At 36.7% G+C, this 8,096-nt stretch overlaps 1 pseudogene; it reads right to left on the minus strand.

The window, feature by feature from the left end:
- Positions 1-4,549: 4,549 nt before the first annotated feature.
- On the minus strand, positions 4,550-4,987 carry LOC103080100 (40S ribosomal protein S15 pseudogene; annotated as a pseudogene).
- Between the last annotated feature and the right edge of the window lie 3,109 nt (positions 4,988-8,096).

The raw sequence follows: 8,096 nt of genomic DNA on the forward strand, positions 1-8,096 counted from the left end.
AGACAAGATGGAGCTGGAGGGGGAGCATGTGTCCAAGAAGCAAAGGAAGGAGAGTCTGAGGCTTCAAGAGCATTTTTATCTTCTAAGTGTTTGTTTGCCTCAGTTAATCTTAAAGTCTTAACTTTGCAGAGAAGCAATTTTAGACTTCTGATACCATTGGGAAGCCTCAAAATAACAATTGAAAAAAGCATTCCACTCAGTTCTGGAAATTTTTGAGCTATTGTAGTCCAATTCAGTTATAAGGAAATTAACTATGGGATTTCAAAAGTTCCCCATAATGGTCACTGATATTCTGAATTGCCTTTGGTCAGGTTGGTCCATTTTATTAAAAATGTGTGTGAGGAAAGATAGTGGTTTTTAAATATTAAATTGGCTAGAGTCCCTATAGTGGGTGCAGCCCTCAAAATATTTAGTTACCTGGGACCTCGTTTCTCAGAAGTTTCTCTCTAGAGTAAAAGAATAATTTTTAACAGGTCAAACATCTTACAGCTTAAACAGCTCAATTCAAACAGCTTCAAGCTAGTACCAGCCAATTCTAAGGTTAACAGTTTGGTCTTGGAGGAGCCAAACCCAAGGCTTTTTTTCAGCCAGTGTCCAGAGAATAGCCTATTCCTTTGGAATAGGCTGATGGCTTAACGGTCACTATTTCAGTAAAGCAGCTCCTGTTCCCTGAGGAATGTGCTGAGGGTTTCTCAGCAAGTTTTAGCTGAAATAGTCTTATCTCAAAATCAGACCCATATGCAGAACAAGGCCTTAACCAGAAAAATTAAACTTTAAAATAAATCCCAAATAAAGTCAGGAGAGCTTCAACTGCAAAGAGGGTGTGAGCTTGGATCCTGGAAAAAGACACATCTTCAAATTCTAGGGTCAGTAAGGAAAGCGGTGAGTGACAGTTGTGGGTTTCATACCCATTTGTTTACCTGCCCTCGAGCCTTCAGGGGTCTTTTGTGGTCCCCCATATGGGTCACCAAAATTTTGACCTGAAATAAGTAGACCGCCTTTTATTTTTCCAGTAAGATGGGTTTATTTGGAATCAGCAGAGAATTGCAGTTCACGGTTTGTATCCATGGTGAGTCATGTGCAAGTCCCTGCACATCAAGGAAAAGAGAACACTTTTATAGAGGAAAAAGGGGAAGTTGGGAGGGATATAGTAAAGAGTCCATGGCTTTTCATTGGCTGAGTCTGTACCGGGAAAGAAGAGGAGTCTTTCTTCTTACTTTGGGCAGTTCTATCTTCTCAGTCATGAGAGTTCTCCTTTTTTGTCTCCCAACCCTATTTAACTGAGGTTTCACTTTATTAATTTTTTATATTTCTGTAAACCATCTCTTTGAAATTTGTCAATTTGTTCTAATTGCTACAACATACTCTTTTTCCTCTTGTTTAGATATAGACTTTTTTTTTTCTTTTTTTTTTGCTGTACGCGGGCCTCTCACTGTTGTGGCCTCTCCTGTTGCGGAGCACAGGCTCCGGACACGCAGGCTCAGCGGCCATGGCTCACGGGCCCAACCACTCTGTGGCATGTGGGATCTTCCCAGACCGGGGCACGAACCCATGTCCCCTGCATCGGCAGGTGGACTCTCAACCACTGTGCCACCAGGGAAGCCCTAGATATAGACTTTTTAAGTATTTCTATCCTGAACTCTTCCCCACCCAACCTGGTTCCACACGTTCTCCTTTGTTGAAGAAGATGTTGTTCCACATGTTCTTCTATGCCCCCATAGCCAGTTGGTGGGGCACAGTCAGGTAAAGGAATCTAAACTAAGGGTAAAATAAGGAAAGCAGAGTTCTCTGTGTGCCCCTATACAGGCAAAGTTGTCTCCTCTTATTGCTCATTTTCAATATCATGCTGGAAATTCTAGCTAATGTAATTAGACATAAATAAATAATTAGATTGATTGATCGATCGATAAATAAATAAATGGTATACAGAATGGGAAGAAAGAACTAAAGTTGTCTTTGTTCACAGATGATGTGACTGTTAATGTAGAAAATATAAAAGAATCAACCAAAAAATCTAATATGTGATCAATAGCAAGGTTTTAGGATACAGAGTTAATATACAAAAGTTAGTAGCTTTCTTATATACAAGCAATGAACAAATGGAATTTGAAATTAAAAATGCAATACCATTTATAAAAGCAACCAAAAAAATGAAATACTTAGGTATAAAACTAACAAAATATGTACAAGATCTACATGAGGAAAACGACAAAACTCTGCTGAATAATATGAAAGAAGAACTGAATAAATGAGGAGATATTCCATGTTCATGGTTAAAAAGACTCAATGTTGTCAAGATGTCAGTTATTTCCAAATTAACCCGTGGAGTCAATGCAATTCCAAAATCCCAGAAACTTATTTTGTGGATAAAGGCAAATTGATTCTAAAGTTTATAGAGAGGAATAAGACCCAGCATAGCAAGCACAATATTGAAAGAGAAGAACAAAATTGGAGGACTGACACTGCCTGACTTAAAGACTTACCACAAAGCTGTAGTAATAAAGACAATATTATATTAGCAAAAGAATTAAATAGGTCAACTAGATCAATAGATCAGAATAGAGAGCCCAGAAATAATACCCCATAAATGTAAGCAGTTGATCTTTGACAAAGGAGCAAAGGCAACACAATGAAGCAAAGATAGTCTTCTCAAAAAATGGTGTTGGAACAACTGTATATTCACATGCAAAAGAATGAATCTAAACATAGACCTCATACCCGTCAGAAAAACTAACTAAAAATGAATCACACACCTAAAGGTAAAAACTGTAAAGTTAGAAGATATCACAGAACAAAGTCTAGTGTTGGGTGTGGTAATGACTTTTTAGATACAACACTGAATGTACAGTACATGTGAGAAATAATTGATAAGCTGGACCTCATGAAAATTTAAAACTTCTCTGTGAATGTCATTTTCAAGAGAATAAGAAGACAAACCACACACTGAAAAAAAAAATGTGAAAATGACACATCTTTAAAGGACTGCTCTGCAAAATACACAAAGAACTTTTAAAACAGCCATGAGAAAACAATCTGATTTTAAAATGAGCCAAAGACCTGGGCAGATACCTCAACAAAGAAGATATACACATGGCAAGTAACCATATGAAAAGATTCTTCACATCATATGTCATCAGGAAAAAACAAATTAAAACAACAATGAGATTATGCTATGTAGTTTTTCAGAATGGTCAAAATCTAGAAAACTTACAACACCAAATGTTGATGAGGTTGTGGATCAACAGGAACTCTCATTCCTTGCTGGTGGGAATGCAGAATGGTTTAGCCACTTTGGAAGACAGTTTGGCAGTTTCTTACAAAACTAAATACGGTTTTACCATACAATCCATCATTCATGCTTTTTGGTATTTACCCAAATGAGTTGAAAACATATGCATACATAAAAACCTACACATGTGTGCTTTTAGCAGCTTTGTTCAAAATTGCCAAAACTTGGAAGTAACCAAAATGTTCTTCAGCAGGTGAGTGGGTAAATAAACTGTGGAATCCCCAGAAAATGGAATATTATTCAGTGCTAAAAAGAAATGAGCTGTTAAGTCTTGAAAAGACATGGGGGAAACAAATTAATATCAATAATTGAAAGAAGCCAATCTGAAAAGTCTACATAATATATGTTTCCAACTATATGACATGATGGAAAAGGCAAAACTATGGAGATAGTATAAAGGTCAGTGGTAGGCAGGGTTTTAGGGTGGGGGAAGTGATAAATAGGTGGAGTACAGAGGATTCTTAATGCAGTGAAAATACTCTGTATCATAAATACATGTCATTATATATTTGTCTAACCTCATAAAATGTCCAACACCAAGAGTAAACCATTATGTAAATTATGGACTTTTGGTGAGTATGATGTGTTGATGTAGATACATCAGTTGTAACAAATGTGCCGCTTTTTTGGGGATATTGATAATGGGTCAGTCTATGCACATGTGGGACGGGATATATTGGAGATCTCTGTACCTTCCTCTCAGTATTGCAGTGAACCTTACACTGCTTTTTTTTAAAATATGGTTTTAATTAAAAAGTAACAGTTGGGTACATTTGTGTAGATTTATTTCTGGACTCTATTCTGTTCCACTGATCTATGTATTTATCCCTCCACCAGTACCACACAGTCTTCATTACTGTAGCTATAAATTGACTTGAAATCAGGTAGACTAATTCCTCCTACTTTACTTTTCTTTTTTAAAATTGTTTCAGCTCTTCGAGTTCCTTTGTCTTTCCATATAAAATTTAGGATAATATTGTCTATCTATAAAAACTATTTCTGGAATGTTGTTAGGAATTGCATTACACCTGTATATCCCACTGTATATGTGTACTGAATCTTCTTTATCCATTCATGTATCGGTGGACATTTAGGTTGCTTCCATGTTCTGGCTATGTGAGAGTGCTGCAGTGAACATTGGAGCACATGTGCCTTTTTGAATTATGGTTTTTTCAGGGTATATGCCCAGTAGTGGGATTGCTGGGTCATATGATAGTTCTATTTTTAGCTTTTTTTTTCCTACCTTTATTGGCCAGCAGGCTACTTGAGGGGGATGAAGCAGGAGGAGAGGGTGGCCCCAGTGCCAGGCCGGCTGTGCTTCATGGGCTTGTAAGTGATGGAGAACTCACTTAGGTAGTGGCTGATCATCTCAGGCTTGATTTCCACCTAGCTGAAGGTCTTGCCATGGTAGCCGCCCACCATGCTGCCCACCATCTCGGTCAGGATGATCATGTCGCGCAGGTGTGTCTTCACCAACTCAGGCTTCTCCATGGGTGGCACCTCCTTCCTGGCCTTGTGCAGCCGCTTCAGCAGCGAGTGCTACTTCCTCTGGAGGCCGCGGGTCAGCCACTGCCGCTGCCTCACACTGTACGGCTGCATCAGCTGCTCACAGGACATGTCCAGCAGCTGGTTGAGGTTCATGCAGTGGTAGGTGAACTTGAGGAAGGTCCACTTCTTCTTCTGCTCCACTTCCGCCATCTTGTTGGCTCTTCAGAGAGCTAGTTTTAGTTTTTTGAGGAGCCTCCATACTGTTCTCCATAGTGGCTGTATCAATTTACATATTACTCAGCCATAAAAAGTAACAAAAGAGGGTCATTTATAGAGACGTCGATGGACCTAGAGTCTGTCATACAGAGTGAAGTAAGAAAGAGAAAAACAAATATCAAATATTAATGCATATATGTGGAATCTAGAAAAACGGTACAGATGAACCTACTTGCAGGGCAAGAATAGAGACACAGATGTAGAGAATGGATGTGTGGACACAGAAGAGGGAAGCAGGGATGAATTGGGAGACTGGGATTGACATATATAGACTACCATGTGTAAAACAGAGAGCTAGTGGGAACCTGCTGTATAGCAGAGGGAGCTCAGCTCGGTGCTCTGCGATGACCTAGATGGATGGGATGCGGGGGGGGATGGGAGGGAGGTCCAAGAGGGAGGAGATATAGGTATACATATAGCTGATTCACTTCATTGTACATCAGAAACTAACACAACATTGTAAAGCAATTATACCCCAATTAAAAAAAAAAAAATGAACGACACCTCTGGAAAAATAAAAAACAACCCTGTATATCAATTTTAGGTGAGCTTCAAAAATTAGTCTCCAAATCAATCAGTATTTATTATTATGACCTTTAGAACAGTGTTAAAATCTCACTTGACTTTTTATTAAGGTAATGTGTGTCTGTTTCATTAAATTATAAACTAATTCAGGAGAGGTGATCTTTCAATATCCATGCATATGTTTCTAAGGTCTAGCTTGTTGGTGTGCAAGAGAAGATATTCAGTAAATCTTTACTTTAAAAATTGCATTAGAATTATTAACTTTAGCAAGTTACATTACACTCTCAACATTTATTTTCCAATGCATTGCTCAGTATTCAAAATAAAGCCATCCTTTAAAATCTTGATTCATTCCTCTTTCCTCCATGATGATACCCTTTCATGTATTACTTTTGGTAGTTTAGAAAACCATTTGTCTGATAGTTAATTTCATGAGCACATCAAAACTTATTTTAAATTTTGTCTTTTTATATGTAGGCTTTGAGAGAAATTGTTGGTTAATATCTAGGAATTTACGTCTACGAATTTATGTTAACAGATCAGTTATTTACAAAGGACAACTGGAGATTAAATCAATTGGATTTTTTTCTCTCTGTTGTCTGTGTAAAGCCTAAGATTACAATGCATTCTTCAACATTCATTTTTCCCCTTACCTTTTTCAGGTCAATTCTACTTTTGTAAAGCTATGTTAGCCATTTATGTTTTTTTTTTTTTTCCACCAGTTCTAAAACAACCCATGGACTATACAAAAATAATGGTGCTCTATTATATTTTTTATTGTGGGTTACATATTACCATAGGCAGCTTCTCTTACTATTAATAATATTCCTCTCCTCTATTTTCATATATTGTGCATTCTTCTAGATCTTATGTAAATTCTTTACTGATCAGACATACCTGATAAAGTCTCTTCTGTTTATGCATAATATTCAATCCAATGAATCATTTAAAGGGGAATTAATTCTGCAATTTCTCGACAGTGCTTTTATTGCCATTTAACTGTTACTTAAATATTGCCTTTTTTTTTTTTTTTACTTCTATTCGTATACTTTGCTTTTTCTCCCAGCTGTAGATTCCTGGAAATCTACAGTATGTAGTATATTATAAATACATAATTATTATTTGATTTGAATAATATGTATACTCCAAGAGCACAATAAATGGTCACTTGCAACCCCAAGGCTGTGCCTTAAAAGCCTTTAGCAGTATCTTTCTTTTGTTCTTATCTTGAGAATATTGACCAAATAATTGTTCAGGGTATTTTTATTGCAGTGAATATTCACATGGTCAGATCATATGATGGTTAAGGGTTTAACTCTCTGGTCTGATGGTTTCCATTCAAATTTTTGCTACATTTTTCTTATTACTCCTGTGACTGTCAGTTAATTGTTTAACCTTTCTAATACATATTCATAATAAAGATAGTAAAATTATTTATTGTAATAAAATTGTATAGTACATGTGATTAAAATAAGTATCAAATTTTTCTTTGATCAAATTTCAGTAAATATCATGCGTTTTTGAGAAATGTATCTTTACTTCATTGCTGTGAGGATGAAATGAAGACTGTTGTGAGAATGAAGTGAGGCTATGTATGCAAAGCACTTGGTATGTGCTTGTAGTATAGTAAGTATATGATAAATGTTACTTTTTAAATAATTTTATTTTATTTATTTATTTTTGGCTGCATTGGGCCTTTGTTGCTGTGCACAGGCTTTCTCTAGTTGCGGTGAGCGGGGGCTACTCTTTGTTGTGGTGCATAGGCTTCTCATTGTGGTGGCTTCTTTTGTTGCAGAGAACAGGCTCTAAGCACACAGGCTCAGTAGTTGTGGCACATGGGCTTAGTTGCTCCGCGGCATGTGGGATCTTCCGAGACCAGGGCTCGAACCCATGTCCCCTGCATTGGCAGGCAGATTCTTAACCACTGTGCCACTAGGGACGTCCTAGATGTTACTTTTTATTAGTAGTATATCTTTAAAGTGAATGCTTTCTTTCTATTCACAAGTTACATTGTACAAAAGACTGCAATTATTTGGGAGAATGTTACTATTTACTTCAGATTATTATGTTTACTATTTGACTATTTTAGAAGAACAGGGTTATAGCACCTGAAACTTTTGAAGGCAGATGATGAAAACCTCAATTTTGAGGTTTTTTCCTCTAAAAATGCATTTTTTGTATTCTTATAAAGAATATTTAATATACTTTCAATAATGTGTGATATTAATATTTCAACTGTTGAATTTGTCCATTTTTTCCCCAACAACATTCTGCCTACATTTCTAGAGCACATGTTCAATTTTAATAAATCCTGATTCTTTGGAAGATTGTTACATTCATTATAACCCTTCTATACTAATTTTTATCACTAATGCTGCCTCTATGCTCTGGTAAAAAATAATCTGATTCTCTTTGATGAAATTTCAGTAAAGATTTTGTGCTTCTGTACAGTGAATCTCACTGGTTTCCATTTATCTCCTGGGCATAATTTTAGTTAGAGGGCAAGCCTTAGGGAAAG

Source organism: Lipotes vexillifer, unplaced genomic scaffold (genome assembly GCF_000442215.2).
Source record: "Lipotes vexillifer unplaced genomic scaffold, Lipotes_vexillifer_v1.1 scaffold737, whole genome shotgun sequence".
NCBI classification, from domain to species: domain Eukaryota; kingdom Metazoa; phylum Chordata; class Mammalia; order Artiodactyla; family Lipotidae; genus Lipotes; species Lipotes vexillifer.